The sequence below is a fragment of the Phocoena sinus genome, chromosome 13 (genome assembly GCF_008692025.1).
Source record: "Phocoena sinus isolate mPhoSin1 chromosome 13, mPhoSin1.pri, whole genome shotgun sequence".
Taxonomy (NCBI): domain Eukaryota; kingdom Metazoa; phylum Chordata; class Mammalia; order Artiodactyla; family Phocoenidae; genus Phocoena; species Phocoena sinus.
Window position 1 is genome coordinate 71669754 of NC_045775.1, and position 9635 is coordinate 71679388.

General features: G+C 36.6%; 1 non-coding gene across 1 annotated transcript; it reads left to right on the plus strand.

Moving 5' to 3' along the window:
- Nucleotides 1-4440: 4440 nt before the first annotated feature.
- On the plus strand, nucleotides 4441-4604 carry LOC116764829. Its single transcript, XR_004353038.1, has one exon. It is a non-coding gene; the product is annotated as a U1 spliceosomal RNA (small nuclear RNA).
- Nucleotides 4605-9635: the final 5031 nt, after the last annotated feature.

A 9635-nucleotide genomic window follows, 5' to 3' on the forward strand; every position in this document is an offset into this window, starting at 1 on the left:
GGTAAAAATCATTGATTCTCCTGAGCCTAACACCTCTCACAGCTTATGCTGGAATCAAATCACACAGTAGGTTTAGCTGTGACGCACAACCCAGGGCCACTGTAAGGAGGGCTTCAATCTCATAGTGGTGTATGACAGAGACTCCATAGAACTAAGCAAATGCAGCACAATGCAGCCCCGCTCAAAACACAAACTTAACATCAGTCAGCAACACAGCTCAAAGTAAGCAGCTGCTCAAAATAATGGCTCAAATGCAGGCAGCAAAGCCAGGTAGCAAACTAAAGCAAGAGAAGAGACCTCTGCTGCCGGTGGTTATTGTCTAGACATCCTGCTGACAGAACCACTGTTTTGGACATTCAGTGAAAAGAAGATAGGCCCCACCCAAAACACCAAGGGGTTATAAAAAGATTTATTACTCATGCAAGGAATTCCTGGGGAGAGCAGGAAGGCAAAAGCTGACTTGAGCAAGGCAGAAAGAATGGATTGGGCTTTTATGGTAGCTAGCACATGTGCATGGTCTTGGATTTTATCAAGTTTGAATTTCCTATAGGCACCAAAGGAGGAGACAGTACAAACTTTCTCATCAGCCTATTCAGATGTAGAATAAAGAGGAAGAAGAGGGCCAGGCTTAAAAGCAGCAGTCATACATCAAAAGTATGCAGTCAGACCCTTTATTCCACCCTTTAATACATTTTGAAATGTTGACCCTGTGAAAATATTACCCATCTGAAAACTAAATGAAACCCTCACCCTCATCTTCTCCCCAAATGAAAAGCAGCAAGGAATTAGAATAGATACTTAAAACCATAATTTTCTATTTAAAATTCCCTTTATATCTACATTATTTTCCTAGGATCTCTTCTCCTGTTAAAATAGGATTTGGGGGAAAGATAACCAGAATTATTCATAGCAGGAGTAAAACTTAGAGATTGTTTTTTCTAATACTTTTCTAAAACAGGTGTTGAAATTAAATCCAGAGATTTACTCCAAATGCCCCAAGTGGAATGTTAAGTTAATCTTGTCATAAATAATTACTTAGTTAGTTTTAGGAGTATCTGGATTAATCTTCAACATCTGCATTCTCATAAAGGCAGGACCTTGTTATAACCCCTCTTTGCTTTCCTAATGTGGGCTTTAGTCTTAACTTAATAAAGTCTTTTCTTTGGGGAAATAAGTAAAGCTGTGAATTTCAGTTCATTTGGATAGAGCTTTGATTCCTCACCTAAGGCTTGATAGAAAGACAAAAGCTTGACTTGTAAATCTGTTGTGTCATTCATGACTGGGACTTGCTCCAAAGATGTCACTAACCCTGCCTCATAACAGACTTCTGTGATCACTGTTAATGGAAGATTTTTATTGCCTAGAACCTATGTTGGCTTAGACAACAAGTCTAATTTTGCCACATCCCTTTGAAGCTAGTTCTATCCCCCAAATTAAGTTCTGCTTTTTTCATTGGCTCATCTGGATTATCAACATCCCTTGGAGCCAAAGCTTATCTGAGTTACAACACATTTTAATAAGTGATTTTTTTTTTCCAATTATCCATTCTTTGGTAAGACAGGTAATTCAGATTAGGAAAAGTACCTGAGAAAAAGGAAACAACACACATTAGTGAATATAATCATCCTCTCCTCTTTCTTATCTTCTATCTCTCTGACTGTATGACTAAATAATACTCACCCTAATCTTTCTACATTTTCAGAAAAAACACCCTTTCCTCCAACTGGTTTAACCTAGTATAATTTTGAGTACTTATTATACACACAAGCTTAAATGCGGAGATTGTCTTTTAACTTTTTTCGCCATCATTTACTACAATGCCTGTAATATCATGATGGACAATATGGAACAGCTAAGAAACCTAGGATATTGGCTTGATTAGTGGTACTGATTAGTTACCACATATATGCTCTACGTCAATGGTTCTCAGGTTAAATGTGCATAAGAATCAATTGGAAAGCTTGAAAAAAAAAAAAAAACAAACCATGGATTCCTCTTCCTCAGGTTTGGTCATTCTCATTTAGTAGGTGTCAGCAGGGTTTAAGTATTTGCATTTCTAACAAGCTCACAGTTAATCCTGATGCTGTGGTTCCAAGGACCGCTTTTTGAGTAGCTCTTTGTTCTATAAGAGTATTTCTTCATTGTGTGCGAGGCTCACTCACATCCAAATTACCTGGAGTGCCCCACATCAGGCCCACTGAATCAGACTATTTTTGGAGAGACGGAACCAGGAATCTAATGATAATATTTAAAGTAATTTTTATCTACACTAACGTATGAAAATTCTAAACCACTGTTTCTCATACTTTGCCGTACATTATATTCACCTGGTGATGTTTAAAAACTTCTGATACCTTGCTTCTACGTATAGATACTCTGATTTAATCAGTATGAGGTGCAATCAGGGCATCAGGAGTTATAAAATTTCCCCAGGTGATACTAATGTGCAGCAAAATTTGGGAACCACTGCTCTAAACAATATTTAAATCAAGCATCTGGGAAATAAAATTAGAACTTTGTTAAAGAGACTTGTTTGTTATAATAGCCGAGCAAGATGAAAAATTCCCAAGGCATCTCAGAATTCAGATTTGGGATGAGTTAAAACTATGTCACTCCTAAAATTGCCTTGTTTATTCAGTAATTAAGAAAATAAAAATTCTCTTCATGAAGTCTAGAAGCCTCATTCTTAAAAGAAATGCGTATTTATTGCTGGCATTTAATGAAATCAGCCTTTTACAGAACTTTATTACACTTTGTTTTAATTAGAATTTGAGTTGACCTTGAGCCTTTCTGACACAAATCAAAAAGTCAGCAAGGACAATTACAACATTGTAATGTGAGCCCCAGGATTTTATATTAATTCCCTTAATTTACTGATAGGTAAATTCAAATCTTCCACTGATGCAGAGCATGCTGAAAAAGTAAAGTGCTGGGTGATATAATTTTTTTAATGTGTGTGTGTGTGTGTGTGTGCATGTTTTAGCAGCATGAGAGAGTAATACGTAGATCTCAGGAGGAATTTCCTGTCTCCAAACATTATGAAACATCTGAACAACTTACAAAAAGACATGTAAAATCTTGTATTTGTGTAGGATTCCTTTAAAATTATTTCATTAAAATTAATTAATTTTTTAAAAAGATGGATTTGCATGTTTTCTATTTGGAGGAAGTGAAGTGGAACAAATAACCTTTGGGTCCAGTTGATTTCCTACATATCCATATTTCTGCAGGCTCTATCTTCTCCCCTTTGGGTATTCAGGAGTTCTTTTTACCCCTTCCCATATTCACCCAAGCAGTTGCAGTGCTTCTAGAACTGCTGCCTCTCTCTACCTTTCAGCAATTCCTCATGCTTCAAAGTTCAGAAAATTTTGCTGGTGTAGATATAGACAGAGGTAGATAGGGATTCTTTCTCTCTCTCTTTAATTACTTGATTAAAGTAATATAATGGAATCCTAATGATTGTAATAGCTGTATCTAGTACCTTAGAGAAAAATAAATTCCTGAACTAAAATCAGGAAAATCAAGAGACAATGTATAGCATTCAAATAGCTAAGGATATATAGACTATCATTATAAATAGCTTTTGGTGATGGACTCATGAAAATCTTACACTTTACTAATAAGATAGCCTTGGAAACCTAGGAAAAGAAACTGACTTTTAAAACTGAATAAAAACATAAAACAAAAATGGACAGAAAAATGCAACATTGCTTTCTTGGAAAAATTTTTACTAACTATTGTTAGGGAACCATTGACTGAAACCACCCATCTTGACCAGGCACAATGATAACCACTTGCCTCAGTTGCCTCAAAGCAGGAGGTCCTAATAAGGAACATGGTACTGCTGCCATGAATTTGGGAGGGGCCAAAAGGGGGAGAAGATGACAAACCACCCAGAATCCTTTGTGCTGGAATCTATCTTGGCTGAGAGATGCACATGCCACCAGGAGGGACCCTGAGTCAGACTATAGGCCAAACAATATGATTGGCAAGAGACAACCAGGAAACTAACTGCATTACCGTAAAACCAGAGACTGTGAGCCACATGGCAGAGCAGTTCTCCTGGGTTCCCTTACCCTACTGCTCTCTGCTGGTGGGGGAAGCCCTTCCCAATAGTCTCTTGCTTTGTCAGCATGTTTGTCTCCTTGGGCAATTCATTTCTGAGTGTTAGATGAGAGCCCACTCTCAGGCCCTGAAAGGGGTCCCCCTTCCTGCAATGTTATGATGAGAATGAATTTGGAGTGAGAACATTTTACCTTGTTCAAAATCAGGGACCAGTCTTTAATATGGCAAAAACATAAGAGAATTCTTTAGAAAATATTTAATTTGGTGGTCTCATGTGGATTCTATGAGTCATTATATCTAGCAAAGCAAGAAATCTGAGAGCAGAAAAGTTTGAATAAATATGAAATAGATGATTGAATTAAAAACTCAATGGATATATGTACATGTTGGGGGAGATACCATGATCATGAAGGTGGTTTTCCCAGAGCGAGTCTTATCCATTGCACTCTGGATGTGCTGACCCCTGCAGTTTCCCCAAATGTGGGAAACTCAACTGCATAATTTGTGGTAGTGGGGGACTGCATTTGTGCTTTCCCCTTGTGTTTAAAAAGCAAACAAACAAACAAAAACAATGGAGGGGGTAAAACACAGACAGAAAATGAAATAAAAAAGGCAAAATCTATATATCTATAAATATATATATATATATATATATACATATAGATGTATCTAGATATAGATAAATAGATATATTTACTAGCTTGAGCAAATCTCTCATAACTCAGAAAAAAAGTAAAAATAGATTGATATAAAGTGCAAAAACTGATGTGTTAAGAATGACCATCAGCTAAAATAGTGGAGTAGGTAACTCCAAGGGGTGATCCCTTCACAGAAACATTGAAAAATCAAGGAAAAGCTGTCATAGTCAACTTTATCAGAACACAGGAAACCAGTCAAAGAAAGATTTGAAGTAACAAAGTGAATGCTGAAGAAAAAGATAACTTGTAAGTGATAGAGAAACTGTGGCATTTTTACTTGCCTGAACCCCAACCCCACCCTGGCTCAGCAGTGATCTTCTTCATTCCTGAGGGAGCAGGGGGAGCAGAGAGACCTTATTTATACAAAAAAATGTGTTTGTCTGTTCTGACTGCCTGAAGGACTGCCTGAAGGGGGCTGGCTGCAGGGCTGAAACAAGTGCATACCTTTGTTTCTCAAATTATGATCATTACTCCTGGGAGAAAAGCAGAAGGCACTCTTCCAAAACTTTTTAAGACAAGCACCTAAGCCAAAACTCTGGGGGTGGGATGGGTGGGGTGGTTCATTTGAGGCAAACATGATATGCCTGAACCATGGGAGGAAAAGTTAGGGACAGATTCTTGGGAAATTAAGGCATTCAAGAAGACTCAAGTGTACTGGGGAATTTAGAAAGTCACATGCATGCCCAAGGCAGGAAACATGCTTAGAAAAATCTGAGAAGACCCTATGCTTTCACCTCTAGTGATCCTGATCTCTAACTTCAGTGCAAGCAAGAAGGGAAAACTAGCAGAGTTGTAAACTGCCTGGCTAATTTGAAGCAGTACTCCAGCACAGTGTGAGGAATTGGGAGGTTATTTCTCTCTCTCTTCCAAAACACTGAGCATCGCTATAGGAAAAGAAACTGCAGAGACCTCATGTGACAAAGAATAGAGACTACAAAAATACTGGTGACCCTTGAACAATGAGGGTTTTAACTGCTATGGATCCACTGTGAATATTTTTCAACAGTAAATACTACAGTACTACATGGTCTCTGGTTGGTTGAATCCATGGATGTGGAGGAATCATAGATACAGAGGGTCCTCTATAAGTTATATGCAAATTAACCCCCACATTTTTCAAGAATCAACTGTAGTTTAGAAAAATCATTAGACAAGAAAGAGCTACAACCCATATCAAGCAACAAAAACACCCTGAGGAGAGTAAAGAATCTGATTTCTAGAATTATATACATATTGCACTATGCAAATGTCCATCTTTCAACAGCAATAACAAAGTACAAAGCACAAAAATAAACAAGAAATTATAACTCATTCACTGGAGAAGTTAATAGAAATTGTCCCTGACAGAGCCCAGACATTTATTAGACAAAGGCTTTAAATCAACTATCATTAACATATATGCTCAAAGAGTTAAAAGAAGCCAGGAGAACAATGTAAGAACAAACAGAGAATAACAATAAAGAGTTAAAATGTATAAAGGAACCCAAACAGGAATACTGGAGCTTAAAAGAATAATACCTGAAATGAAAAACTCATTACATTTTAATAGTAGTTTTGAGCAGGCTAAAGAAGGAACCAGTGAACTTGAGTATAGAACCTATATTCAATTGAAGTTATCTAATCTGAGGAGCAGAAAGAGAAAAGAGTAAAGAAAATGAGACTTGTGGGACACCATAAGCATACCAAAATATGTATCACAGTTATCTCAAGAGTGGAGAGAGAAGAAGGGCAGAAAGTATCTTTTAAGAAATAATGGCCACAAAGCTACCCAAAATTGACAAAAAATTGATGAATATACATATTTAAGATATTCAATGAATTCCAAGAAGGACAAACTTAAAGACATCTACACACAAACATGTTATAATCAAATTGTTGAAAGCTAAAGACAAAGACTGAATCTTGAAAGTAGCAAAAGAGAGCTGACTAATTATGTAAAAGTGGTCCTCAATAAAATTAACAGAGATAGTGTTATTAGAAACCATGGGGGCCAGAAGGGAGAGGAATGGCATTTTTAAAGTTCTAAATTAAAAAAAACTGTCCACCAAGGAGTCTATACCTGGCAAAACTCTGCTGGTTTCAAAAATGAAGGGTAAATTAAGACATTTCCACATAAACAAATGTTGAGGAAGTTTGTCCCTAATAGACCTACCCTATGAGAAATGCTGAAGGGAGTCTTTCAAGCTGAGACAAAATGTCACTAGACAGTAATTGGAAGCCATGGAGAAAAAAGCACTCCCATAAAAATAACTATATAGGTAAATGTAAAAGGCAGTGCTATTGTATTTTTGACTTCTAACTTCTCTTTTATTTCCTATGTGATAAAAGATAAGTACATAAAATGATAATTATATATCTATGTTAACTAACATGCAATGTATAAAGATATAATTTGTGAAAATAAGCAACATAAAGGGACAAGTGATGGTAAGAACAGAGTTTTGCATGTTATTGACATTTAGGTGATATGAATTCAAACTAGATTTTTATAATTTAATATGTTAATTATAATTCTTATGATCATGACTAAGAACACATCTAAAAAATATACATTAAGGGAATAAGAGAATCAAAATGGAACACAAAAAAGAATTAAACACAAAAGAATGCAGTAAAGAATACAGAAATAAGGAACAAAAAAACATATAACACAGAAAAAGGGTGGAAGTAAATCATTCCTTGTAGAAAAATAATTTAAAAGTAAAAGAATTAAACTCTTCAAACAAAAGGCAAAGTTTGGCAGAATGAATTTAAAGACATGATCCAACTATATGCTGTCTTTGTAGAGACTCACTTTGGATCCAAGAATAGAAGTAGTTTGAAAGTGAAAGGATGGAATATTATATTCCATGCAAATAGCCACCAAAAGAGAGCTGGAGTGATTATATTAATATCAGTCAAAATAGACTTTAAGTCAAAAACTGTTACTAGAAACCAAAGAGGACTTCTGGTTTCTGGTCCAGCATGTAACGTGCTTGGAAGTTGTCCCTCTATCTCAGTAAGAAAGTAAAAAGCTGAATAAATTGAAAAATCAACAACCCTTGTAAGATCCATCAAAGAAGTGAGTTCACAGGGCAAACCAAATTTGGAGGGACAGACAAGTGAATATAGATTTTCACAGCTTACTGGAGCAGAAACCCCTGAGCAGAAACCTCTGCAAGAACCAGTACTGGGGAGTAAAACCTGAACTATAATTGATGAATTGTAAGAGGCACCGAGTGGACAAGTCTGAGAGGTAAAAATTCCAAGGCTACCCAGTCACAGGGGGACTCTTACACTTTTGTGAGTTTTAACTCCAGGAGCTCAAAAGTATTCTCACAAAAAATATTATAAAAAAGCCCCTTGTGCTTCCAGCAGGACAAGGGGAAACGAGCCATTTTGAAATGTGCAGAATATTCTATCATTAACCAGGACGGCCCTCAAGAGAAAATTTATCAGAAACTAAATTATTTGGGATTTATCCAAGCTTAACTGACTGGAGGGAGGGAAATACCCAACTCCAGCTCACTCTAGCCTTCCATGTGGAGGAAGGGAAATATCAAACTCCAGCCCTTTCCAGCCATTCTATGCTACCTACAGAAGTTAAAAACTGAGAAGTGCTTGTGAAGTTCACAGTACAATGGCATAGGCTCTCTAAAAGACTGAGACCTAATCATAGAACTATAGAATACTTCTCCTCCCCCACACCTTACCATCACATAACAAACATTACTAAATGCCTATTTCCTGTGTTCATTTTACCTCATACATTATGTCTGGCTATCAAGAAAAAAATTGCAAAGCATATTAAAAGGTAAAAAGACACAGTTTGAAGAGACAGAGCAGCTTTCAGAACTAGACTCAAATGTGGTAGGGGTGTTGGAGTTATCAGACTGGAAATTTAAAACAACTATCACTAATATGCTAAGGAATCTGATAAATGATAAGGGAGAAAGGAGGGTATTATATATTGATGAAAGGGTCAGTTCATCAAGAATATACAACAATTATAACATATGAGTAGCAAACAAAAGGCCCCAAATATGTGAAGCAAACATTGACAACATTAAAGAGAAGAGCAGACAACTCTAAAATAATAGTTGAAACTTCCATACCCCACTTTCAGTAATGGATAGAAAATCTAAAAAGTAGATCAGTAAGGAAATATAGAACTTGAGCATCACTATAAACTAACTAGACCTAAGAGCCATATAGAATACTTGACTCAGAAGAGCAGAATACACATTATTCTCAAGTACACAAGGAATATTCTCCAGTATAAACCATATATTATACAACAAAATGTCTCAGTATGTTTAAAAAGGTTGAAATTATACAAAGTATCTTTTCTGACCAAAATGGAATGAAGCTAAAAATAACAGAAATAAATTCACTAATATGTAGAAATTAAATGATACATTCTTTTTTTTTAAATTTATTTATTATTATTTTATCGTTGGCTGTGTTGGGTCTTCGTTGCTTTGTGTGGGCTTCTCATTGTGGTGGCTTCTCTTGTTGCAGAGCATGGGCTCTAGGTGTGTGGGCTTCAGTAGTTGTGGCTCGCGGGCTCAGGAGCTGTGGCTCACAGGTTCTAGAGCGCAGGCTCAGTAGTCGTGGTGCACGGGCTTAGTTGCTCCATGGTATGTGGGATCTTCCCGCACCAGGGCTCGAACCGGTGTCCCCTGCATTGGCAGGCGGATTCTCAACCACTGCGCCACCAGGGAAGTCCCTAAATGATACATTCTTAAACAACCAATAGGCTAAAGAAGAAATCACAGTGAAAATTGAAATCTAACTTTGAAATAAATGAAAATGAAAACACAACATACTAAAACTATGGAATACAGTGAAGGCAGTACTCAAAGGGAAATTTATAGATTAAATGCCTACATT